Genomic DNA, 27940 nt, shown 5'->3' with positions numbered 1-27940 from the left:
TCTCCTACCAGGAAGATAAAGACACAATAAATCAGCTTTCACAGCCCCTCACACAGCATTTACACTGGTGACAATTCACCTGTATAGGTAGGTCTTTAAAAAATAAAACAGCTGTTTTGTATATTTCTTCCCACATTGCTTTTCTCACAGTCTATGCCAACCCCTTCTACCATTAATTAACACTGGATTCTATAATTTGAAAATTGAATACAATTTTGAATATCTTCATTAAGTTGTTTTTAATTACTGACATTTTAAACATTTTCCATGTGCTTCTTAGAATTCCATATTAAGGAAAAATAACTCTTCCAACTTTTAAATAAGACTTCCCAACATCTTTTTAGAGAGTGTATAGGAAGCATTTTTTCCCTTAAAAGAAAAAGTCAATTTCTAATAGCTTCAAATCAAGGCCATGAAGGCCCCTAGTAATTTTTTTTACTTTATAAATAATTGAGTGTATGCTTTTTTATGGAGATGTTAAACTCTCAAAGACCAGGAGATTCAGACTGCTAACAGGTTGGTTAGGATTAAATCACCTTTGCCCTACTTTTGCATTTATTAAGAATCACATAAGCCTGGAGAATCTGTAGCAAAACTCTGCCTATGACACTGGAAAATTTGAACACCACAATATGCAGCTCAGACAGGTAATAAATGTGGCTAAATCTGAGACTTTAAATCCTGGGTCTCTTCACATCAATCCAAACCATTCATGTGCCAAGAGGGGAACGAGCTGGAACAATGAAGAGCTCCCTGGTGATGGAAAGATTAATGGGGAATTATAGGTACCTAATACATGAACAGTAGACAAAGGGGGCTGTCCTTCACCACTGAAAGTGCTAAATTATTAACTGTGCCAAGCCCAGGCAACTACTGTCACTATTCTTTCAACACCTAACTTCCAGACAGTTTAAAACGTTTATTTTTCTACCTAAAAATTACCACAGGTTTATAGTAATAGAAATCTAGTCATCATATATCCATTTAAATATGTTATACCTAATATTTAGGATTTACAAAGTCAAAAAGGATGCTGTGTAATAGAAACAATAAACACTTCCATTTCAGACATTTACTTTCAATTTAGTTAACTACATTTTTATTGTAAATAAGGAAAGACTTGTAATTTAAAACTGAAAATAGAATTTTCATGTGCACAAAGTATGCCTTTTATCATTTTCTTTCTGGACTTAATCATACATCAGGACACTATTCTAACTACAATCATTAGTTCATTTAATCCTCAAAACAACTCTAGGAAGTAGGAAGCCTAATTATCCACATTTTACAGATAAAGCAGCTGAGGCCCAGACGGAAACTTGCCCAGGGTTAACAGCCAGGAAACTGGTACAATGGACACCAGGATTCAGACTCAAGTGGTCCAGCTGCCATACTACACTGCTGTTCAATACTTCTTGTCCATACATAGATGGCTCTAGAAGCATTTGGGAAAATGATAAACTCTGCAGTTGTCGCAATGCATTTTTTAAAATGGGATTAAACTAAAAAGGTTCCTATTGAGTCCTCTGAAGATCAAGAGGGCCTCAGAAGTAAAACACATGATGATTACCTTTGTCAGCTTTAACCTGTGATTTTCTTTTTCAAGTGACATGCACCATGTACTGCTAAAGTGACTTAGTATAGTTTAACTTCCCTGTAATTAGCATTATGAGCCTGCACCACAATTAAATCATTGCCTTACCTCGGTAGTTTATAAGAGTTGTACTATTAAATATCCTTGAGTTCACTGAATGATTTTTATATAAGAAGTAAATATTAACACACAGAATCCAGATAAATATTTTGTTGGGTGATTTTTTCCCCCCACTCTTTGGCTGATTAGTTAAGTATTTCATAACTAAAACTTGCTTTACTTAGTATTCCCCAAATATCCTGGAGTCCACATGTTATAACAACTTTCAAAAACTCTGAGATTCATCTAAGAGGTATCTCTGCTACCAAACGGTTATATGGAACCCTAAATCCTAATTTCTCCTCTGTTACTACAAATCTCACACCCTGGGTAGGATAAAGCAAAGTATGTGGGAGGTGCAACAGGTGCAAGAGCTATAACTACTTCATTCATAAATGTGACAGTATCTGAACCACAACCACTACCGAACTTTGGGAATTCTGTGACTATAATTCTCAAGTCCTGTCTGGAATGCTCCCTAAACATACTGCAGTCAGAAATTACTGGCCAGGTACCTATCATCAAAAAAAGATGAAATTCTTTTAAACACATTAAAAAGGGAACGGGGTGGGGGGAAGAATGGTTAAAATTGGACTCTACTACTGCTAAAATGGAGAGAGGCAAACCAGAAGATTTCTCATGGTTGTTTCTAGACACTGGATTCTACGAGATATAAATTTGGGTTGGCTAATAAAACTGCACATTAGAACTGAAAGGGACCTTAGAAATCACAGACCAACCCCATCAATTTAAAGATCTGTAAACGTAAGTTCACAAAAGGTTGGGTTTAAAATTAAATCTTCTTATTATCTGAGTTGGTATAAAGTTTGGTCCCTTTTGAGCAAATTATTATCATTATTAGGGTTTTTTGGTTTGTTGTTCACTGAATTACAAACCTGAGATTGCTTTAAAGTTGTATTATTAGTAAGACAAATGAGTAAACCGCCATTTAAAAAATTCAGAATTGCCAGATTTATTTACAATCAAATAACAGAATGAACTCTTTCTTTCTCTTCCTCCACTTTCAGCCTATAAAAATGAACTGGATCAATATAGGCAAAGCTTCTAAAGGGCAATTTTATTCTATTATCCTAATGAAAGAAATCACTGCAGAATGGAACAGCCAAGAAATGATCTGTTTGAGAGCAACTTACAATTCTCCAGGTTCCTTGCTATTTGAAAGAATAAAATATCTCAAAGAAAAAGTACATACCAACAAAAAAACCTAGTGGCCGCAAAATGTAGGAAAGCAAAAACCTGCACTGAGAGTTAACTGAAAATCAATCAATAAAGACAAAAATCAGGAAAGGTGAATGAAGGATTCCATGGTTTGGGGGACTTTTGCCCAAAACACAATATTAGTCAAAATGCTCTAGGACAAAGGGAGTACTTCTGTAAGGCATTACTTACAGCAGATAGCAAGCAATCAGAAAAGTGGAAATCAGGATCCATTACTCATGGCAGGATAACCTGCATTATCCTCTTACAGATGCATCACTGGCGAGAGCGGATGAAGAAAAATGAAGGCTGAGAAAGAAAGGAAATGTGTTTCTTTTACACGTAATTTTCAGCCAACTTTGATGAGTTTCAATCCTGGATGAGTTTTCCTCCCTCTCCTTCCTTCAATTTCTTTTAGAAAAATCATCTTGGTTACGTTGTTCAAGTGTGACTTTGCAACTAGCCTAATGTGGTCCCAAATTACCACCTTCAACATTCCTTGCAGCAAGCACCTGATTAAATACCCTCTGGTTAAGCGGATCGAGGTAGCTTTACACCAGTTCCAAGAACAAGAACCTGTCAAGCTGACAAATCAGTATCTTTACCCTGTCGGATACTGTCTCCTGTCAGGACGGTTTCCTATTTCTTAAAACTTGCTTCTCCACTTTGGCAGCCTCCTATCAATCTATATAAGGCCCTGGCTCCTAAAGCATGTAAATTCTTATTTTCCATTCTCCTTTTTCTCTGAAGATTACACCGTTGACCTGATCTGGCAGGAAGTTATGTGGAAGCCATCTGCAGTGACCCTACCACAGAATTAGAACTGCATTTCTACGAGAGCCAATTTTAATTTCTAAAATACCTAAATCAGTTACGGGTGTTTTAAAACGACTCATAAAAAAGGATCGCCACTACTATGGTGCTGCTTCCCCCCGACCCCGGCCCCCGCCCTTTGTCCATAGTCAGAAAAAAAAGATGAAAGGCAGGAAGTAGCCTAACTATCAACAAGCAGTTTTCCTTTGAAGACAGATAACAAAATACTGCAGTTAAAAGTATATCTGTAATTGCAAAGTTACTCTTCTTGAAAATATTCCAAGTACAATATCTGCCTTTGATCTTTGAAAAGCATTTTTCTCACTGTTCATAGCTGACACTGATAGTTCAGTTAGGCACCCCTGCTCCCAAATATGGGAAAAATGTTCCCTGAAATTCAATCATGTGAGTTATCAGCTTTTAGCCGTCAGCCTAGAAGTAGCTGCTTATGGTCTGCCACTGCTGCTGCCTGGGAGAGTTCTGTTGCTCTGACGATATGAGGACTTGTCATAGTAACGGCATCCCCCGACCACCTGTGTGATGTCGGACTGTCCTGGAGAGTCATTCAGCATCTCCTTGGACAGGGACCATTATCTCAGTAAAATGTATATTACAACTATGAGAAAAAAGTTTGAGGACCTTAAACCTACACTGTTTAAGGTTTTAAAATGAAATCCATTCTCAACCTTCATTTTCTATTTCAGCAAAAGTCTAATGGTAATATGTGGCTTCAATAATGAAGCAAGTCTCTTTTAAAACAATAAAAATATTCCTAGTGTCTCCATGGTCCATTTTAAACAATTAGGGGAGATAAATACCATAGCATTGTACCATTTATTCAAAAATATTTTCTTAACTTCAACAGCTATTGGTTGTGGATCTCTTAATATAAGGAGGAAACAAGAGACATTAACATGGTAAAATTATGGGGTTAAGCTCTTATCTTTGGTAATTAATAGCCCTTAAAGCTCAATTAGTAGAGAGAAACAGTAGTATCTAACTGAACCCTAAGAAAGGTTTGTAATCCTAGGTTAAAATCCCCCATTACAACAATAGGACTTTTTCAGGCAATGAGAAAAAGAACACCTTCCATGGAAAAGAGCTATGCTTTTAAAGTTCACGCACGCACGCACACACACACACACACACACACACACACACACGCGTACACACATACACATATACATACACTCTCAAAGTGTAGAGCTGATATATTGATAGATACCAGAGAACTGCTATCTGAACTTGGATAGTAAAGTATTCCATGCTCTCATAAAATATGATTTCGATTGAACATGACCCCAAAAGCCAAATCTAACTTTTGAGACTCTTTGAAAGTAGCATTAACCACCTAAGCATGTGAACACATAGTGACTCACAGTATCTGCAAGTAACATCCTAGGTAGCAGAATTAAGGAACGATAATCATGTCACTCTGTCAGCATCAGGCAAATGTTGTCATTAATAAATCCTGACAATACCCTAGCAAAATGGCCATTTTCTTTTCCCCGAAAAAGAAAACTCTGCCTCCCATCCTTACGAAATGGCAGTGATTTTACAGATATATAGGGAACACACATAAAAAAGCATACATTTCTAAAATGTACAGCTCCAGAGCGCATCAAACCCTGAATCCCACCCTCTTTGTAAAATACAAATAAAACACTAAATAGGAAGAAAACTCTCAACAAGAAAGGGCATAGGAATTAGGTAATCAAGAAATTAAAAACAAAACAAAACAAAACAAAACACCTTTCCTTAAATTCATTTATAGCAACATTTATACCCCATAATTCTAATTTAGAAGAAAACAAGCTGTAGAAGTGTATCTATACATAGAAAAGACACTGGAAGGATAAACATCAAAATGTTGTGTTCACAATGGATATGGAGTAGTATATGCGTTGAGGGTGATTTCCATTTTTGTCTTCATGCTTTTCAGTGTTTTTGACATGTATTATAAACAAAAAAGAAAGCCAATAAGGTGTTTTAAAATCAGATATTTTAAATGTAATTTAATAGAGAACAAAGTAGCAGGCTTCTGAGGTACCAAATCAATAAGCTGCAGTGGAAAGTCATTTTCTCTTTCTAATCCTGCCTGCGACCATGTGACATCTTTTCACACTTGCTCAAAATTAACTGCTTCACTACATAATGACTGCAACTACAGCAAATGGGCCTTTTTGTCTGTAATTCAATTACTGTAGAAGGTTTTATAGTTAGAATATTAAGAAGTGAAGCATGCATTTGACTACATACAGAGAAATATAGCAGACTCTCAACATACCATATGCTAATTAAGAGTGAATTTAAAAATTCCATTGTCTATTTATCCCAGAGGCATCCTAGCTTATTAACCACCGCTGTGGGTCTAGTGGGAGAGTAGAGACATTGTTCTGTCTCATTTCCAGGTAACGTAAGTGATTTCCATACGGTGATCAAACGCCAGAGTTGGTTTGCCAGAATGTGTTCCCTGGGCCCTGCCGTATCTTATTCACACAGCTACTGCGACTTTATCACCTTGGATAGAAATTTTCATGTCTTCCACACTTGATTGAAGCATACTGACTACAAAGAATGCATCCAGTAAATGAAAGACAAATGAACGAACTGTCCTAGAAATAACTAAACTTGCAGACAAATGTCAGAAATGGCTCAAGAAATCATAGTGAATCATCTGTAATCTCAGTAACATAAAACACTGAAAGAAAGCTGGTAAATGTGCCTTCCTTATGAGAGGTTTCTAGCAACTTAAGGCTTCTTTCCTTCCTTCAACCCCCTGCTCACCCCCCATCCATGTTCCTAACATCTTCAAGAACTTATTCAACATCTGCTTTTAAAAAGAGAGGGACAAAATTAGTTTTTTCTGTAGTACGATTATAAAGCTTGATTTTTCTCCTCACTAACTACAAATTATCTTTTGGATTTCATTACACTGTGCTGTTATGAAGAATGCTGAACATGTGTCATTTTATTTTACATTTGATTACACGATCAGTAGCTGCTGAGAACATGATTTAGGTGTAGCTATAGGTGCAGCCTCCTCCATGATCTAGATTGACTTTTATAGCCAACAGGTGTTAGATTTGGGGAATTTATATCTACAGCATCCCCGCTGTTAGTTTTACTGAGACTGGGAGATAAAAGTTTACCCTCAGTTAAGCAAACTGAGTAAAAGTATCCACAAGATAATTTAACTTAATAAAATAGTAAGTATAGAAACCTCCAGAATTTCTACAGGATTATAGTACCATCCACCTTATTCTTTACGTATGTGGCATGCATCCTCAGAGTCCGAAGAGGAGAAACTTCCAATTACTTATATGGTTCTGCTCAACTTACAGGAATATCCTTTGCTCTAAATCAGCATTTCTTAGTGAGGGTGCTTTTGGCATTTTGGGTGGGACAGTTCTTTACTAGGCAAGATTGTTTTCACTCCCTGCTGAGTCAACATACATCTTAGCTCCTTTCCCATCCTTTCATCCCCATCCTCAATCTCAGGTAGTAACATTCCCCAATCGCTGAGAAAAATAATGTCCCACAACTTTCCAAACACTCCCGAGGTGAGGGGCTGGAGGGAGTACTATGATCCGCACCCCCTCCCCCGCCAGTTGAGAATCACTGCTCTAAATAAACCCTATATATAAAAATTCACAAAGATAATTTAAACTCCCTAAAAAACAAGCTTCATAGGGCTCTCCCCACATGAAGAGCCCATGAATGACTGCATTCACTAACACCTCCATCACCCCAACCCCACCCCTTCCATTTTCAGGAACACGCAAGGCTCACCTACACTATATTCTTAAGGTGTCCTTGGTCAGCTTGAATATTTTCTATGAACCTCTGACCATTAACCCTTATGTCATAAAACTTCTATGTCAGTTAATATTTCCATGTCTATCTGTGTTGATTACATATGAGATATCTAAACTGATTTAACCTTGTCAAAACAGGTTTCTAAAGCATTATTTATTCGCACTACAATCATGCTTCCTCTAGTCAGTTATTTGAAAAGCGACAAAGACCCAACTTGTTCAATTAATGAAATTAATTCGTTTCAGAATTGTAAATCTCTACTTTTTTTTCATTGTCAGAACTGAATAATCACTTACATAGAAGTTGAAACATGAGTGCCTGCCTTATTTACATGTGCAGCAGGTCCTACAGGACCCGTCAACAGCTTAGAGGCCTTTTAAAAACTGGTATAGCAAGACCTGGTACTTCAATAGAATCACAAATGGTCTCCTATAAATATTACATAAATAGTGGTTTTAGTGGTTTCTGACTGAAAACCCAGCCTCCTTCAGGTATAGCAAGTCCTAATGTTTTCGTAATTTGGCTCTGTCGCCAGAGTCAGGCCAATCAACATTCTCATTTTACTTGGAAACCACTTCACCCTTGCTTTTTGCATGTCTACCACCACTTGTACTCCTTGGCTTCTGGAATCCTATTTGGATTTCACGATATTTTGCCTTGGGAAGAGATATTCCTTGAGATGGTAAAGGAGTCTGCTCAGGGTTAGCTCTAGTTAAAACAGGGAAGCCAGATGTGTTCATTTATGCCACCCTTCAACTCTGCTCTGCAAACAACTTTTCTAGACTTTCCTCAGAACCAAACAGTCCCATGTGGCCAATGAGCAAGTCTGGCTTCTTCGGCCCTCCATCATCCAAAAATAGGACTCGCTTGTCAGTGACGGCATTCTGGGCACAGTAACACTTACGGGCTCAGCAGGAAGCATCTGAAATCTTAAATTACGCTCTGCTTTACACTTGTTCCTCCCAGCCTTCCTTGATCCCTGGGACTCAGATCTGACTTTCCTACTGGTGCTATTCATTGCTACCAGACTTTCTGCTTTAAATGCCTGCCCTGAATCAAAGCCCGGAAAATTCCATGAGCCTAAATTCAGGGTAATATACATTAAATTATTACCATGGTCTATAAATTCCAAACAAGTTAAAAATTATGTATCTTTGTATCATCTTCACAAAATATTTGCTATGTAGCATAACTCTAATCTATATTGAGAACTTTACAATGTCCAGTATCGCGCGTTCAGTAAGAAAATCTGATGATACTGATATCAATTTTAAAGAAGCCACTTAGATTTCTAGTCTTTTTTTTTTTTTTTTTTTTTTTAATGAAGCCCTTAAATACAACTTTGAAAGAAATCCCAGACCATCCAGCCTAATTCCACTTTGGCTATATCTAGTGCTTCATGTGGTTTGGCAGAAAGGTTAACAGTGTGGACTCCTGTTTTTTCCTGGATTCATAAATCTCGATCAACAAATAATTAACTGTGTTACCTGGAGCAAGTAACCTAACCTCTTTGTGCCTTAGCATCCTCCTCTATAAAAAGGGGAACAACAGTCGTACCACATTGTGAGAATTAAACCAATTTCTTTATATATACATATACATGAACTGCTTAGACTACTGCCTTGCTTATAGTAAGTGTATATGTATGAACCTTGCATAGAGTAAGTGTATATGAGAGTTTGCTATTATTATCATCGTTATGATTAGTCACGGAATGTAAGTATTCAAATCAACTTGAAATAAACTATAATTAACAACTACTAATCATTAACCTCATATAGTCAAAAAAGTAACAAATTCATTCAACACTGAGAACTTAACTTATAAACAGATGCCACAACTTATAAACAGATGCTACGCTAAGCTGACCCGCACTGCTTTAATCTAGTGCTCTTATCAGTAAATATTATAAGTAAAGGAATACTTCTGCATTTCAAAATTCTATGGGTAGAAAAAACTGGGGGAAAACCAAAATATAAACAGTGGGAGATTAGTTTAAAAGGAACAATATGAAAATCCTTTTCTTGACATGAGATATTTGAGATAAACTGTTAAATGAAAAAAATAAGAAACAGGTTCATGAGACATAAGAAGATTAAAATTTCTCTTTTATAAAAATACAACATAATAAATATGCTTATATATGCATAGACAAAAAAAAGAAGCCTGGGAGAATGAACACTGAATTGTTCACACTATTATCTCTATATAACAGGATTGAGTTTTTCTAATTTTTGTTAAGTTTTTAATAAATAAAAATAATTCAAAAGTAAGAAAACACTGGGGTATACTGTAAGCTTTCATAAAGAATAAGCTTTTAAAAATACTAATTGGCTAAACAGAGATTAGCCAAATTATTCATAAATTTGTATGCACTATGCAGAATAAGATTATTAGCATATTAATAATTAACTATTTGAAAGCTTAACTCGAATAGCAAAAATCTTCCATAGAATCAGGCCAGTGCTTCTTACAACCTTATCTTAAAAGGAACTTTGGAACCACACCAAATATAAAATTTATATCTGTTATAAGCACAATGTCCTGTATGTGGCAGAAAACATACATTATTTTCTAATTGATGGCTATTCTAATAGAGGACCAGTTTTTTCTATGCTTGCTATTTTTTTTATAAAATTAAGAAAAAAATGGTTAGGAAAGCAGGCTTCCCCATGTTACTAATACAGGTTACCAACATCATGTGTTTGAGAACATGTCAGGGATGTTGTAGAAACTTTCCTTACAATGAGTGGGCGATACGACAAAATCACTGATAAAAACTTTTCACTTTAGGATTATTTTAAAGTTCATATAAGTCCAGATACTCACGAACACCCAACCTTCAAAGAAAGACATTTTCTGTTTCAATTATACCCTTTAGTCAGGAATGCTGCAGGGCTAATTCTAAACACAAATATAAAGTGCCACCTAGTGGATATTTTTATAAAGTTTCTCTGCTTACACTTCAGTGTTATGAAGTAATCTTTAGAAAAGTTACTTTGGGTGGTTAAAAGGTACAAACTTCCAGTTATAAAATAAATAAGTCCTGGGGATATAATGTATAGCATGGTAACTATAGTTAGTAATACTAAATTCCATATTTGAAAGTTTCTAAGGGAGAAGGTCTTAAAAGTTCTCATCACAAGAAAAAAAATTTCTAACTATGTGTGGCGATGAATGTTAACTAGACTTATTGTGGTAAGCATTTTACTATATATACATACACACACTTATATACTGAATCATGTTGTACACCTGAAACTAATGTAATACTATATCTCATTAAAAATAGACAGCTACTCTATATGAGGAAACAGCCATCCCTTACAGCATTTCCTCACCAATTAGTGATCTGAGCCAGTGGATAACATATCATTTTTTTAAAAAAACACACCTCTGACTGATAATATTGATTTTATATCTCAAGTTGAACCTCTGCCACCATCACAGAGAATAAAAAAGAGCCCAGTTATCTTCTAAATGTTCCAGGACCTGTAAGGACAGCATACATAAGCTAGAAAGGAGATCCAATTGAACATCCTTTTATCATTCACTTCGGTTGATAACAATAAAATATTAGCATCATTATATCAGGACAGTAATTACTATTACATCTGCTCTACACTATATGAAAACAAATTCACTTGGTCTAAATACACTGTATCTGGTATTTGGAAATCAGCAGGGTTTCCAGCAAAGCCTTTGTACATGCTGCAAAGGCCCTCGTTTACCAGTAGAGGTGGCAGCAACACAAGTTATGACCAATTAAAATGAAATTAATGAAAAGAATTAAAGTGATATAAACACATAATCGAGGCAAAGTAGAAGGCTGAGGTATCTAAGTGTTCATAGTTTTAGTATGTGATAATTCAGATAACAGTTTAGGGGTAGACTTAAACAGATGAATTCCACATCTATCTAAATTTTCCTAGTTATAGACTCAATATTTTGCCTTCGGAAGCAGTCTCTATAAATATTTTTTTTTAAATTAATTTATTTATTTATTTTTGGCTGCGTTGGGTCTTTGTTGCTGCGCGCGGGCTTTCTCTAGTTGCGGCGAGCGGGGGCTACTCTTCGTTGCGGTGCACAGGCTTCTCATTGTGGTGGCTTCTCTTGTCGTGGAGCACGGGCTCTAGGGCCACGGGCTTCAGTAGTTGTGGCACGAGGGCTCAGTAGTTGTGGCTCGTGGGCTCTAGAGCGCAAGCTCAGTAGTTGTGGCACACGGGCTTAGTTGCTCCGCGGCATGTGGGATCTTCCCGGACCAGGGCTCGAACCTGTGTCCCCTGCATTGGCAGGCGGATTCGCAACCGCTGCGCCACCAGGGAAGCCCCTCTATAAATATTTTTAAAAGCTTCTAATTATCTAGATATTTTCAGATTCCCACATTGTAAAACAGAAATGATTAATTTATTTGGAGAGCATCATACTCACTGATGAAAAGTTTTGACTCAGAAAAGAGTTGTTCACAACCGGTTGTATTTGACAACTTTAGGAAAATTTTGCATGTTTTACTACCATTCCTGGGTGTCATATTTAATTTATAGTATAATTTCTGTTTAAGGAGCTACTCTCCTAAAAATGAGATGCTTTCTTTTATAGAATTGACAGGGACTGCAAATCCAAAATCCAGTCCTTGGAGGTCACTGTGTCCTCCAATTTACAGATGAGGAAAAAACAAGATCCACAGGGGTCAAAGGTTAGATCAAGTTCACCAAATAACTTAGTGGCAGAGTGAAAACACAGGTCTCTTAATCACAAAATTAGAACCCTTTCCACTATCTCACACTGCCTTTTTATTCTTCCTCAAACAGAAATGGAATGTTTCCATTAAATTCTTCTTAAAGTACTACAATTTCACTTTTAATCTAAAAGGTCCGCATGGGGACCTCCCTGGTGGCGCAGTGGTTAAGAATCCACCTGCCAATGCAAGGGACACGGGTTCGATCCCTGGTCTGGGAAGATCCCACATGCCGCGGAGCAACTAAGCCCATGCGCCACAACTACTGAGCCTGCGCTCTAGAGCCCGCGAGCCACAACTACTGAGCCCACGTGCCACAACTACTGAAGCCCGCGCGCCTAGAGCCCGTGCTCCGCGACAAGAGAAGCCACCGCAATGAGAAGCCCGCGCTCTGCAACCAAGAGTAGCCCCCGCTCGCCACAACTAGAGAAAGCCCGCACGCAGCAACGAAGACCCAACGCAGCCAAAAGTAAATAAAAATTAAATCTTAAAATAAATAAATAAATAATAAAATTTTTAAAATAATAAAAATAAAATAAAAGGTCCACATGGTAAATGCTGCCCAGATGTGCATGAAGGGCAAATAGGAGTGTTAGAGCTGTGAGTTTCTTCATGATCATCAAAGAAATATAGCGGCATGGGTGCAAAGCAGCTTCTGTGGAGAAATTTACATCAGTGATTTTGAAGAGGGGACCAAGAGACCAGGGCGCAGACCCAGCAGTTATTAAAGTCGGAACCGTTATTGTTTACTGAGAGGGTAGAAGGAGCTGCTTCTGTTCCCCACTGGCATGGTCCTTAGACTTTCAACAGCTGGGGAGATACCATTTCCTCAACAGGTGCGCAAAAAGTGATAGTTGAGAAACAGAAGTTCGCAGGGTAAACAGAAGTGCACAGGCTAACTTATATTACTTAAGAAAAGCTCTGATTTCCCTCAGAACTGCTACTTTTTACCTCTCATACCTCAAAGAGTAAGTATATACACACCACACATTCTTTCAGCTTTGAATCAGTTGCAGTTTCCAGGGTCTGAAACTTTTATCTGTGGTCTTCCTGTCAGATTTGGAGAAAGTGACACTTCTCTTTAACTTTTAACCTACGGTTAAAAGTGTCCTTTCTGTTACTACTTTACTGTTTATTTCTTAGTACTCATAGGGCCATATTCCTGACACAGTAAGTACACACTAAGTGAAAGTCTGGAAAAAAAACAAAACAAAACGTGGATTCAAATACCAACTCTAAGCAGACGCATGCCTTGGCTAAATCACCTAACCTCTGAATCTCTGGTTGCTCTATCTGGCTCTGGAGAGGCCCATCTAGCTCTAAATTATTTTAAGGCTCTATTTCTTGAAAACACTCTACAGTAGACTTCAACACAACAAAACCTATCTGGCCCGTCTCTAACATTACGTCTTCAGCAAAGGCTTTAAACAGAAGTCTGAGGAGTGCAGTGATAGGACCAAACCTAAAAGGGGTTCTTTGTAGCTTATAAGTGAATTGCTTTTGAGAAAGCCTCTGTCGACATCTTACTTTGGCTCCTCCTCTATACAAACTGCTGTGGGAGCCTAAGAAAAGCAGCTTTCAAATGTGGAAGTGCATAGATTTGGTGTTGCTGCTGCCAGGCTGCAGCGGCTGCCAGAGGACCAGAGTGAGTCAAAGCAATTCTACACATCGCAGGCCTCAAGGTCTTCCCTTTACTTGGCAACTAGACACTGGGATCAGTCATCCAGATAAATGTCAAGAGTCCCAAAGTCATTACTGGTGCAAAGGGTTCCAGTCTGAAACTTTCAAAATGATATAACTTTTAAATCATTACAAAGGAGATCTTTTTATGTTACTACAAACTTCGACTAATTTGTGAAAAATTAAAAGGGTCGTGAGACCATGACTCAGGAATTACACGCTGTATGTGTTCGGAAGAACATTCACATACACCTTTTCTGGATCAAAGGTATTACTGGCACTTATTAAAAGAATCAAATAGAATCGACAGGAGCCATTTTTAATGCTATTTACACAGTCTGAGAATTCTCAAAGATATTTACATCTGAATGCCTCATTTTCAGGCTCCTGTAACACTTGTTTCCAACTTTTAAGGCAATTACAGATGATTTACTTACAGGCTCTTTTCCCTTGAAAAATGTATCTCCATGAGTATTATTAACGGTTTCGGTCAAAATACATCATATGTAAGCTTGAATGCACTTTATTTTTTCGAAAGGGAGAAGAATTAACTTTACTTTTGTGGTCACACCCCTCTGTAAAAAGTAGTTCATTTCTACCCTCCAACATAAATGAAATACTTTAAGACTGTCACTGAAGATAGCTCCTCTTTTACAAACACTGTTCTATGAGACTTTTCACTGTTCTAGATGAAAATAAACTATCCAACGAAAAAAGGTCTACATGTTTAGATATTAGGAAATGCATTTCTATCAAATAGGCTTCTTAATTTTGAAAGTAATTCTGCATGTAATATGGTACACTAATTTTTGAAAAAATATACAGTAGACAAACATCCTGAGTAAGAGATATTTCTAAGAAAAAATTTTGAAATGGGTCTTACTAATAATCTGTTCTCTTATCAAAGAGCAATTTGTAAAAAGGAAAATCTTATTATAAAGGAGACACACTTTGATCTTAATCTTAATCTTCTTTCTCCAACAGCCTGACAATTTTTTAACTTCTGGCTATGCTCTTAATTTGGGGAAGAAACTACACAACTCAGTTAAAGAGGAAATGAATAAAACAATTCTTATGGTTTTGGAGGGGTGGGGAGTGGGTGGGTAACGAAGCAAAAATGCTGGGGGTTTGAAAGAAATGTAGAATAAAAGTTTACTATAAACAGATTTTAAATGGCCATTTTATCAGAAATTGAACTTTTTGACAGGATATAAAAACTCACTATCTTACTCCAAGAAAAACCTTTGCTTGAATCAAACAAATCTCACTGTTACTGAATCCCACACAAGGTTGTGTTACTATGTAACTCCTTGTATCACTTCTGTAAGGAATATTTTCTCTACCAACTTGTTCTCTTTTCTTCCTCATCAAAATTCTGCTAAAAACATAATGAATGCGGAACTCCTTCTCTTATTAACGTCAATAACTTGATTTAGGAATACTCATACTTATTTCGAATTCCTACTTTGTTCTTCATTCAAAATCACAGATTTCTAGAGTTAGAACAAACTTTAAAGATTATCCGTTTAACTGTGAAAGAGGAGGAAATTCAGGTCCAAATGAAGAAATTTGCTCAAGGTCCCAGAACTTGCTCAAGGTGAAAGAGCTGGGACTAGTAACAAAGTCATCCCTGGGATTAATTTTTCATTTTCATTCATCACTGAGGAAGTTGAAAAGGCAACATTTAATAATAACTAAAGTTTATTCATTTTATATTTTTTAAAACAAGAAAGCAAATCATTGACACTTTCCACAAAGTATAAAAATTTCTTTTCATTAAAATTCACATCATTGTGCTTTCCTGGTGGCGCAGTGGTTAAGAACCTGCCTGCCAATGCAGGGGACATGGGTTTGAGCCCTGGTCTGGGAAGATCCCACATGCCGCGGAGCAACTAAGCCCGTGCGTCACAACTACTGAGCCTGTGCTCTAGAGCCCACGAGCCACAACTACTGAGCCCGCGTGCCACAACTACTGAAGCCCCCGCGCCTAGAACCCGTGCTCCGCAACAAGAGAAGCCACCGCAATGAGAAGCCCGCGCACAGCAACGAAGAGTAGCCCCTACTCGCCGCAACTAGAGAAAGCCCGCGCGCAGCAACGAAGACCCAACACAGCCAAAAATAAAAATAAATAAATTTAAAAAAAAAGTATTAAAAGAAAATTCACATCATTAAATTTGTTTCATTAAAATGATCAACAGTCATTCAACATTCAAAACAAATGCATCCATTGCCTTGCCAAGCACCTTGAAAAAAAGGGAAAACAATATATGAGAACTAAGAAGGAATTCAGACCTATGAGAAAATTCATAAGATCATAATATTATCCTGGAAAGGTTTCATTAACTCACCATACCATATTCCAACAGATGACAGAACTCAGTAAAAAAAAAAAATACCATAGTCTATATTCTTCCACTGTTGTAGCTGCTTTTTACACCACCCCCTACTTCAACCTCTAAATGATTCACACCTGACACTGAGGGTGTATCTTATCTCAAGGAACTAGTGACAGTACAGCACATCACAAATTCAAAAACACTGTAAACGTTCCATGAAGTTTCTACCTGGACTACACAACATTTTCAACCTAGGTTTTTTCCATGAAATGCCACATTCAACTATGCTTGAAAACTGCAATCATATTATCCTAGATCTTGTTTAACTTAAAATACCATTTTGCATCATATGTCTCTATAAAGTAGCTAGGACCTTTCTACTAATAGGTCAAATCCTCCCAATACTTACTTTTCAAATTGTAATTTCAGAATAAGAACAATCTTTCTCAAATAACCTGAACTAAGAATTATGTAAGAATACATAAAATAATTAATGCACTTATTTTACACTTGAGGAGCTAAGCTGAAGAGATCCTTAAGGTTTCACATAAATAACTCTAAGACATCTGCTCTACTTCTCAATTCAACATTCCAGACATAAGATTACATTTCATCTAAAAGTCATCAGGCAGGAGGCAGCATTTCCAATTTGCCATGTTTTAATAATGAGTTTTGTCAATGGTCATAATTTGGTGTTTAGGGCTTTTCCCAACCATATTAATTTTTCTATGCCTATCAGGGATGAACAGTCACAAGTGAAAACTTTGAAGATATATGATTTTCAAGAAAAAGATCTCAGAAAACAGAATCATAAAAGTAACCTGGATTTGTAACTGAAATACAATTTATTCTTTTAATACACTCTTCCATTGTGAATATTTAGTTATGCCAGAGACTTATCAACACTCTTTCTCCCTAAGTATTTACAGCCAACAGTCTCTCAAGGAGACAATCAGTTTGCAGTCCTAGATGGATCTAATAAGATGTGTGAATAGTTTTATACCACTGCACTCAATTTTACAGTTCCTAAAAGTCTTTGGGGATATCATTCTCAACATGTTTCCGGTTTTGTCCATTTCATTCTTTGGATCGATTTTCTTCGGTGAACTAAAGCATTTATCGCTTTTTACCAAACAGCACACACACGAAATTACAATTTTCTTCCATCTTGTGAACAGTATTGAGATATATCCCTTGTCATGTCAATCTTAAGATGAAGATTCAATGTTTTCCTTTGAGGATCAAAGAAATAATGCAAGAGAAAAATAGTAAGCATATTATCACTTAAGACTTCTTATTAACAGTCTCATTGGTGTTTAGGCTCAAATTTGCCCAAATTTTAACATGAGATTACACTACATATGAATTTCAAGACTTCAAGTTACAGACTGAAGTTCTTATTACAGCAGCCAAAACCTAATCTGAATGCTTATTTTTATTTCTTTACCCTACCCAAATCAAAGAACTTTTTGTTGGGCAACTGCAGACACTCAGCTGAGTCAATGAACATATTTCAGACAGCCGCTTCTTGTTTGTGAACCTAAAACTATTTCTGCTGAATGAAATGCAGGTTATACAAAGAGAAAAATTAGGATTTCCCACCCCCCCAAAAAAACCCTCCACTTAGCACAGCTGGAGGATGAAACAGCAAATGAAATATATATATAAATCTCATTTAAACAGAAAGCAACTAACCGATATTCCTTGATTGACCACATGGGTGGGGAGGGGGGAAACATCAGCTTAAAAAACAAAAACAAACAAACAAAAAAACAACCTTCCAGGGCTTCCCTGGTGGCGCAGTGGTTGGGAATCTGCCTGCTAATGCAGGGGACACGGGTTCGAGCCCTGGTCTGGGAAGATCCCACATGCCGCAGAGCAATTGGGCCCGTGAGCCACAATTACTGACCCTGCGCGTCTGGAGCCTGTTCTCCGCAACAAGAGAGGCCGCGATAGTGAGAGGCCCGCACACCGCGATGAAGAGTGGCCTCCGCTTGCCACAACTAGAGAAAGCCCTCGCACAGAAACGAAGACCCGACACAGCCATAAATAAATAAATAAATAAATTTAAAAAACAAACCAAAAAAAAACCTTCCAGAATGTCCCAGGCAGGAGGTGGAGAGGTTGTTGGTGTTGGTAGTGGGCAATTCACTGGATGTCTGTACCACCTACTTCTTCAAACCTCTCACCTCTTCTACGTACTATAAATTTTTAAAACTGTGAAATGTGTTAATCATTAGAGTGATGACACCAAGTTCATCTTCCCATTAAAAAATAAGCTTCACTTACTATTAATAAGAAACTCAGTTGTGTACTAACATTTCTACAATGATTTAATTTACAAATATTTAAACTTTTCTAGCTAACTTTCAATGAGTAAGAAAAATTAACCGAAACATTCTTTTCTAAACAACTGTTTCAGTTTATCCTATAAATTTTATTCTAGGAAACTGGGGCACTGATTTCATTCACTATACACCAAAATTACTATTTGGTAGGAAATATCTCTTCCTATTTATTCTAAATTGATATAAACTATATCGCTGACCCAAATTTTGTCAATTGACATTTTTCTCTAAATTAACAGAAAAGAGCATTTTTCTCAAATGCTGTGATTGAGAAATAGCTAAGTCTAACATATAACACCTTTATCAAACTCAAATTCAGGTGTACTGACATACATACAATTATGTGTATATGAATACGCATGAGTATCATCCTAATTTGGATCCATTTAATAATTCCTAAGAAAGGAGTCTACGACAAATCAAATAAGGAATAAAAAGTTCATCTGTTCTCCATTTCATGGTTCATGAGTCACAGCAAGGGAGTAGGAAAGGCTTGGACTTGGCAGCCAGATAGGCCTGGCTATGAATTTTTACCACTACCAGTTGTCTAATTTAAGGGCCTCTCTGTTCACTCATCTATAAAAGTAGGCTAGTAGCTACTTCACAGGATGGTAAGAATGGAAACAGATAGTACAGAAAATCCCTTTTAGAATGCCTCACATATGCTGCCTTAAATATTTACTTGTAAAAAAAAGCATGACAGGATGTATTTTCTTTTTTTTCCAAGCCCTTTGGCACCCCCTCACCCCAAGAGATGCTTACGTAACTTCTAAGTGATCATCTCCATTTCCAAACTAATCTGTATCAGTAGATTTATTCAGAGTCATGCTTTAAGCCTTTCATTCTCTGAATCCAAACTCTGTGGGACTTCACAGTCTAGTCCCAGAATTTAATTCCTCAGATAGGCATTCCACATCTTTCTTTGTGCCCTCCCTGCCTCACCCTAACTCTCCCCGAAATCTGGCCCCAAACTTCCATTGCCTTTCTCTATATCCAATACCCCAGAAGGTGTATTCAAGGCCCAGCTTCCTGCGTTTGAGCACTTCCTTGCCTCTTTTTATTTGCCCAGGGATCCCTTATTTAAAATGCCCCTTTCTCTCTTCCTCTCCATGCAGGTGGAAATAACAGCCCCTTCCTCCAAATTTCTTAGGTCCCTACAGCATAAGCCATAAACTTCCTTGTGACCCTCTTCTGTTATTGGCTTGAATGATTATTTTAAATCTGTTACTCTTAGCCTCTTATCGTTTTACCTCCACTACAGACACATCCACAGCATCATCATCAGTAGCCTCTTAACCACAGACAGTGAGTCTTACACAGAGTCCCCCATTGAAAATGATAGGCTTAAATCCTGTAAGATAAACTTGTCCAGGTTCACCCTCCTCATAACTGTAAACTCTAAGTGGAGGAGGGGGATGAGGAAGGGTGGGTATCCCTATGGGTCTTTGAAGTCCCCAGAAAAATGTAAAGGGAGAAACAGGAGAACACAACCCCATCGCGATTTCACCATCCTTACTAAGTACAAAGAGTAAAAGAGCCAGAACCTCTCAACGAAAACTGTCTTTGAAATTATTTAAATGCAAATAATTTTACACAGACCCACGAAAAAAATCTCTGGCACTTTTTTTAAAGTTTGAAGGAAAAAGAAACAATCCTTGAGTAAGCTCCAGTAAGAGCAGAAGAAAGGCTGTCTTGATGAGCTTTAATCTCGAGAGAACAGCTGACTGGATGATTCCATTCAGTGAAAAATCAGACTCACTCACTCTTGCCCTGGCACTGAGATCTAGACGTTCTCTGACTCGAGAGTTCCAGGGAACGGACATCCCTAGGTCCAGAGAGGTTCTTCACAGTTGACAGGGTACTAACTGACGAACACAAATCCTGTGTTTACAGGGCAGCTTGAAACTCACAGAAAGTAACACTGCCATCTACCCAGTGTAAGGGCTAAGTAACAGAAATTACTATAAATGGATGAAAACAGCAGCCAAGATTCTCCTAAGCTCAAAACAGACCTTAACCAAAGAGCAATGATGCCATCATTCAAACAAGACACCGTGCTTGGCTAGCACAGGGAAAGGGAGTGAAGTATCCACCAGCAAAGCACAAAAGAAATGTACAGAATCTGAGGAAGATTTTGTGGGGGAAACGGTTTGGCACAGACACAGAAGAATACCATATTTAGTGATCTTTAACAACATTACGGTGCCCAGGCGAGCTTCCTAGGAGTCCCAACCCCTCAAAACAATTATCAATATTAAAGTGCTGCTGCTCTGCTTTCTGTTCTATTGCTTTTATTAAAAAAAAAAAAAAAAAGAATCAGTGATTTATTATTCAGATTTACTACAACCTAGTCAGCCTTTCAGAAATGTAGATTTTGCAACTAAGATAATGAATGGAAATTAACTTCAGGAAAACAGATTCATTCCTCACTTCTTTTTCCTCAAAATTACAGACCCATTTGAACATTTCACTGTTTTCTTATCCAGATACAAACTCCCACACAAAATGAATATTGCTATTCTAGCAACACCTAAATTTGAATGAAGTTATTCAGAACTATTTTAAAAAGATGCTTTTTAGTAATACAGATAAATCTGTATTTTGTATAATTACATGAGTAATTACATAAAGCTCAACTTTGACCTTACTGTTATATGTATTACTAACTTTGCCGTATAAAAAATAAAAACCAAGAGTAAAAATTAAATGTGCGGTTCAAAATTTATTAATTTAGCATTTAAAAATTCCTCTTTCAAGTTAAGACCATTCAGTGGAAAATCTGTAATAAATGCATTTCCTAGTTTCTACCAAAGGAAAATTTTGTATCACTTGTTTATATACATTTATAAATTTTCTACTGTATTTAAACATGATCCAACTTATTAACACAATGGTGTATTTTTAATATTTGCTGCAACTTAGTCATTAGAGAATATATGGTTCTTTTTCAAAAGACATTAAACTAAAATACTAAATGACTAGGTTTTCAGACGCACTTTCAAGTCTGTCTAAATTAAAATACTAAGTGAATTAGTATTACAAAAGAAACTTATAACTCATAAGTTAAAATATTAATGTGAACACTTAATAGGTCAAGCCTTTGACATTAACCAAAGTCACAATATAAAAGCAGTTAGAGTGAGCATTCTTCTATCAGGAAAGTTGTTGTGTCAGGTAATTTCTCCCATGTTTCCCTTATAAGCATAAGAGGATGTTTCTCTCCTTGTATTCCTGAGGAACAAACAGTAATCTGTTCTTCTAGAGATAGGATGGTATTAACTGCTTCTTTCAGAACAGAACATTTGGCGTAATATGGTTTTGTAGAGTTCTGTGAAGTAAGCAGTTAGGAGGGGTGAATTATCACAGGTAGCCTGGCTTCTGGCTCCTCATGGCAGGATTGCACAGTAAATCTCCAGTGTTTCGTGTGTACTGAGGCTGGAGGTGAGGTTGGAGGTTAACGACTGGTCTTTCACTGAGTATTTTAACATTAAAAAAAAAAAAAAAAACCTGAAAAGATTTTTAAAATCCCATTTAGAATTAAGTTAATGTTATTAAAAATAGATCCTCATTTTAAAAGTTTTCTCCCTTTTTCATTTTTTTTTAGTTACAAAACTTTTCTCTTGCCTTACTCTCTTCTTAGCCTAAAATTTGCCTGACTTACATGGGATTTTTCACAAAGCAGATCCATAATATCATGACAAGATTAGATTATTTTGTGTCCCTTAATGAAAGAAAGAGCCTCCTTAATCTTGGTTAATGGTCAAATAGACAGCTCTCTGGCCAGGACCCTCAGGAGTGATTGGGCAGTGTTTACAATTTACAGAAAGTTAAGACAGTTTGTGTCCCTGGCCCCGTGTAGTCTGCTCTCTGGCTTCTTTTGCCTCTGATCCAGAGTTCAGCGGTACTCACAAAATGAATTCTGGACAAGTAACAGGTTCAGGAAACACTAGTCATGTGCAAATCCGAAGAGTCAGATAACTCCTTGAAAGGGGTTATAGCACAAATCTAACTTAAAGTGAGAGTCCCTGCAACAGCTATGGGAAGGCAGAGCGAAGGCAGCGAGCGAAGGAGTTCAGGTCTCACTCCCCATTTACCTTGGGTTGAGGAGTTCCTAGCAGAGAAACCACAGGAGAAAGGAACAAAGGAACGGGCAACTTGCCTCTAGCACCAGATGAAGACAGACCCATTGACTTCAAGGATCCACAACAGTTAAAACCAAAAGTTAAAACCAACACTGACTCAAAGATGGTAGCTGGCACGGGAAAGGAGACATGGAGTTAGGTGGTACAGCAAGTAGCAAAGGGAGGACGCACTGCCCCCACTCACAGCTGAGGGGCTGGGGGAGGAGAAAGAAGCCAGGACTCAAGGTTTTGTGCTGAACAATGCCTGGGCTGCCCGGTGAAAGAAATTGGGAAGCCAAAGGAATTCATTACGCTTTCTCAAAGAAAGATAAATCTATTCTTTCTCCAGAACAAATCAAAGCTAAATAACATGAAGGGAAGTTCGAGGTATGCCCCACTTGCTACGGTTATGAGAGACAATAATTGGCAGGTTGCTGTGACATAGCCCGGTAAGGTAGATGGATTCAGGCTTTGGTAGTGGTGCCCAGACATCCCATGAGGAACTGTATTTCACTTCAATTGAAGATAAAATACAAAAAGGTTGGAGTCAAAAGGATTCTTACAGATCACTGTTCTACCACTCTCATTTTGCCCAAACCCAGAGTGAAGCTCAAGAAGAAATGACTACTTATGGTTTACAAAGCTACCCACAGGCAGAACTGTTTACAGTATGCATGATTTTTGCCCACTGCTTTTAGGGTAATTATTATTGCTGAGCTGGGAAAAGGCATTTCCGTCCTTACTACATTTACATCTTTCCTTTCTTCATTCAATAAACATCAATTGATTAATAAGTACTAGGCACTAGACCTGAACCTGGAAGACTCTCCTGGAAAACCTCAGAAAATGAATGTGGCAGATAGTGGTAACAAGTTTGACAATAGGCAAAACACTGAAGTCAGTCAACTAAAATCACAGACCACCAAGTACAAAGTACAAAGTTAGGAGGAACTGTGATACGAAAATTGGAATGGATTGTGCAAGTATAATCAGATACCAAAAGAACCAATGGCTGAGAAAAACAGAAGTAGGTGAAGGACAGAAAAGGGGAAAGAGTGGCAAATAGAAGTTGTCATTTACTGGAGCTTTTGGGACTTTTGCAACACAGAACAAAACACAGGTTGCAAACAGTCCTCTGTGGGTCACTCTTTCTCTATTTCAATTCAAATTAAGGAAAAAAGAAATCAGTAAAAGATGTGTACATTTCTCTGCCCAAACTATCTTTAGAAGGCAGGAATAGCTGACAACTTTCGTTTAACATGAGAACATTACATTATTATGATGTAGTTTTCCTGGGAGAAAAAACTTACCTAGCAAACATACCCAGCTATTTCAGGATGTCTGGACTTAACTGGGTTTGAGAAAAGGTGTGAGTGACAACTGGAAAACTAAGAAATACAAGCAGCTGCTGCAAAGGATAAAACTAATTTTAAAAAGGTCATCAGGATTATTGTTAAAATGGTGTTACAGGCAACTTACAAAATTACTTTAAAAAAAAATCTACTCATTTTAAAGAACTATATAAGAGATATAGAATGAGAACATTTATACTCAGCTACAGGGAGGATTAAGATGTAACAAGTTCTATGGAAATCCATTTGCCATGATCCTACAGAGTTTGAGGTTGGGTTGACCTAGCATTTCTACCCATGAACATACATCCTAGAGAAATAGTATGTGCATAAAGAGGCATGAATAGGACTCTCAAGACTTTTTCCTTTGCAGTTTTATCTCCCATAACAAAAACTGGAGACAATCTAAACAGCCATCAAAAGAAAGTGGATAAATAAATTGTGGTATTTTCATACAATGAAATACAACTGTGATCATAAATGAATTACAGGTATAAGCAAGGATGAATCTCTCAAACATGCTGAGTGGCAAAACAGGTGTTGCAAAAGAAAACATATAGTATTATTATTTATATAAAATTCAAAAACAAGCAAAACTTAATGTAGGGGATACATAAAACGTGGGAAAAAACTATAAAGGAAAACATGGAATTGATAAACTCAACATTCAGGATTGTGGTGGTAGTTAAAGAGAGGTGATGGAATCTGGGCCAGGCATAGCTCTATTTCCTAAGTTAGTGGTAGGTACTCAGTTATTCATGTTAATGTTATTCTTTGTATCTTATTCACATGTTATAAATACTCCTTGTATATATAGCATTTTCTAAATACTATGGGGTTACTTCTATTTTTAAAAAGCTCTCAGAAATAACACTATATTTAGCAAACTATTTTAAAGGTACTTTTTAAGTATCTGCAAGTAACAAGTACCTAGCACACACTCAGGACTTTATAAAATTATCTCTTTTAATTCACAGAGCAACTCTCTGAGGTAAACATTTTCATTCTTAGTTTACATAGGAGGAAACTGAGATGTCTGTTACATAGATTGCCCAACATTACATAGTTAGCAGCAGTAGAATTCAAACCATATCTAACTCTGAAAACCATGGTGTGTCCGTAGGTAGGACTATCTAAAATACAACAGCACAGATAAATTTCCAACATAAACACAAAACTGACTTGTTACACTGAAGTTTACTATTTTAATTCATCTTAGCATTTATAATGCATCCCTAGATCATATTCTAATATTGACAACTTTATGTCATAGTACCTCATTATTACTTCATAATCACAATTTACCGTTAAACTCTATAAATTCTAAAACTGGCAACAGATACCAAGTATGTTTATGGAAATTCTCAATTTGGCTGTACTTCTTTTCATAGCTTGACTTTCTCTAAGACTGGAAGTTCAAGGAAAGTTAGCTGCTGGTAGGCTGAAACACAACATTCTCATTTCACTGCCCTCCCATCAGGGACTCACTTGCAAGCAAGCAAACAGGCTTGCCAAGTGAGAAATTACTCACTTCCACCCTCTTTTTCCTCATCTTTCTTCCAATAATACTTCAAAACCTAATTTTAAACTCATGCAGGAAACCTGATTAATACCACCTGCTTTTCTCTACTCCATTAACTCTGGGCCTCTTTGGCACACATACAGCACAGCTCATTTATATAATTATTTGTCAGCTTTGTACTTCGGTGTTGTTTTCATTTGCATGTGTGTCCAGCCTGAAAGAGCCACTGAAAAGTGTTTACAAGTTTATTTCTTCTGAGCTATGCCCTAACTCATTCTTCTTTGCCCAAAGCACCATCAACTGTGCTCTGTAAACAGTAGTCACTTAATAAATGCTGATTGACTTACTACAGCGGAACAATTCGCCTCTGGTATTTCTCAATGTCCCAGTGACTCCTCCACATCTACAAACATGCTGGAGATGATACCAGGTACCGTTAGAGGCTTGGGGTCTTCCTGAGGGAGCCTGGGACAAGAAAAACACAGAGAGAGACCAAAGACAGTCAGGAGAAACACAGAGAGAGGGAACATGGAAATAAACAGAGGACAGAACAGAGTGAGAGGAGCCAAAGAGTCAGGAGTTACGAGAGACACTCAGAGACAGGGAAGAGGTCAGCAATCCAAACTTGGGTTTTAGGTTGGAAACCACATTTGTGGTATTATTGACTCCTGTAATAGGTGCATTCATGTTACTAAATTTATGATATAACTGACCACTTCAAAGTTATTTCTAAGGTTTTTCTGAGCTTGTAACTTTATTAAAATTCATCTTTACGTGGAAGCATCTTTGGAGACCTACACACAGATACAAACATGATTCTCATATTAACCCAGCTGTAAATAAGGAAATATTTTTCTAATTCTTCAGTTTAGAAACTAGTTACTTCAGAGAGGTAATGTGACTTGCCCAAGGTCACAAGCAAGAATATGATAATTGGGGCCCCAAATCTTCTGATTCCAAACTCCAGTGCTTTTTCTGATATCCTATGTTCTCTATTAGAAATGAATCATATATAAATCCAAATTGTTTTTATAAAATAAAGTTCAAACTACACATTCAAGATAAAACTTTCTATCTGTTCAGACAATGAACTGCTGAGGTTACGTGCTAGGATACTTTACTTCAGAGCTTCATTTATTTTAAAAAATCTATCAGAAAAAAATAAAGCAGAATAAAACTATATCAGAATGACAGAAAATTTCAAACAGAAAGGAAATTACATGAACAGGCACTTGACAAAATTTTAACATTTTAAAAAAAGGAGCTAGAGTTAGTTCATTGCTTTTACAACTGTAATTTCAAAGTTTTGGTGATTCAACAAATTTCAGCTGAAAGATCAAAAGCTCCACGTTTCAATGAGTTCTTACATCTAAGTACTAGTAAACCTGTCTCAAACGTGTTCTCTCATAATGTCGTACCTAAAGTCTATACTGCAATTCTATTTCAGGGTACTACATACAGTAGCAATGATTTAATGCACCACTCTTTGTAACCATTAGTATTTTCTCTTGAGGAATTCAGATGCTCTCCTAAATAATCATGCCCTTTTAGAAGCAATCAATTGTAATCAATTTTCTGTAATTGTCAGAAAAGCTCCTTTGATACAAGTGTAATAAGCATGTGAGTGGATTTCACAGCAAGACAAGATAATAAGACCACAAAGAAATTTCTATTCAATTGTGTATCAATATTTTCCCATGTTCAGCAATTTTTTAAATTGTCAAATCAGGCCTAAAGTATAGTACTGTTCTGCCCTCTAGTGACTGGCTAGGTTCTGTTAACTACATGTGTTTTTTAATTGCTTTTTGAGCAATACTTAGGGTTTTTTTTTTAAATACATATGACAGTGCTTTTTTATAACTGAATAGTGAACAAAGGGAACTGGTCAAATTTAAGATACGGCTTGTGGTATGAACACAATGCAGGAAAGATAACACAATTTCTTCTCATAAGGATGGTACACCTAAGTATTACAAACAAAAAAAAATTTATATCATTTATTCCAATCTTTATTCATATTTTTATGCAATTTATTTGGAAAGGCCAAAGAATTACATTCAGTTTCTTTGCTAAAAACTTTACAAATTTCACAACTATAAATCCCAAATTGGTTTAATTATATTATTTTGGAGTCTGAGGTATCAAGGCAAGTGGTACTACATATACCACACATAGATGAACAATTTTCTAATAATTATAACAGAGCCAAAATATGCTTAATACAAAACTATACTGAACATTATTTACCTTTAACTGTTTCAAGTGGCACTTAGGATTTTTCTGAACCTCAGTGTTGTCTT

The 27940-nt window shown here is 36.9% G+C and overlaps 1 protein-coding gene across 7 annotated transcripts in view; it reads right to left on the bottom strand.

Annotated features, from left to right (window-relative positions):
• BBX (BBX high mobility group box domain containing) overlaps positions 1-27940 on the bottom strand; it is a 279825-nt gene that overhangs the window by 113772 nt on the left and 138113 nt on the right. The window contains exon 1 of one of the 7 annotated variants that reach the window (XM_061194154.1): positions 25988-26095. The exons of the other annotated variants lie outside the window; for them this stretch is intronic. The gene's annotated coding sequence lies outside the window, so the exon portion shown is untranslated. Of the gene's footprint in view, positions 1-25987; positions 26096-27940 lie in introns of those variants that run through there. 7 annotated transcript variants of the gene reach the window in all.

This window comes from Eubalaena glacialis, chromosome 6, assembly GCF_028564815.1.
Source record: "Eubalaena glacialis isolate mEubGla1 chromosome 6, mEubGla1.1.hap2.+ XY, whole genome shotgun sequence".
In the NCBI taxonomy this organism is placed as follows: Eukaryota; Metazoa; Chordata; class Mammalia; order Artiodactyla; family Balaenidae; genus Eubalaena; species Eubalaena glacialis.
The sequence above is the reverse complement of the archived record's forward strand: the minus strand, read 5'-3'. Positions and strand labels throughout refer to the sequence as shown.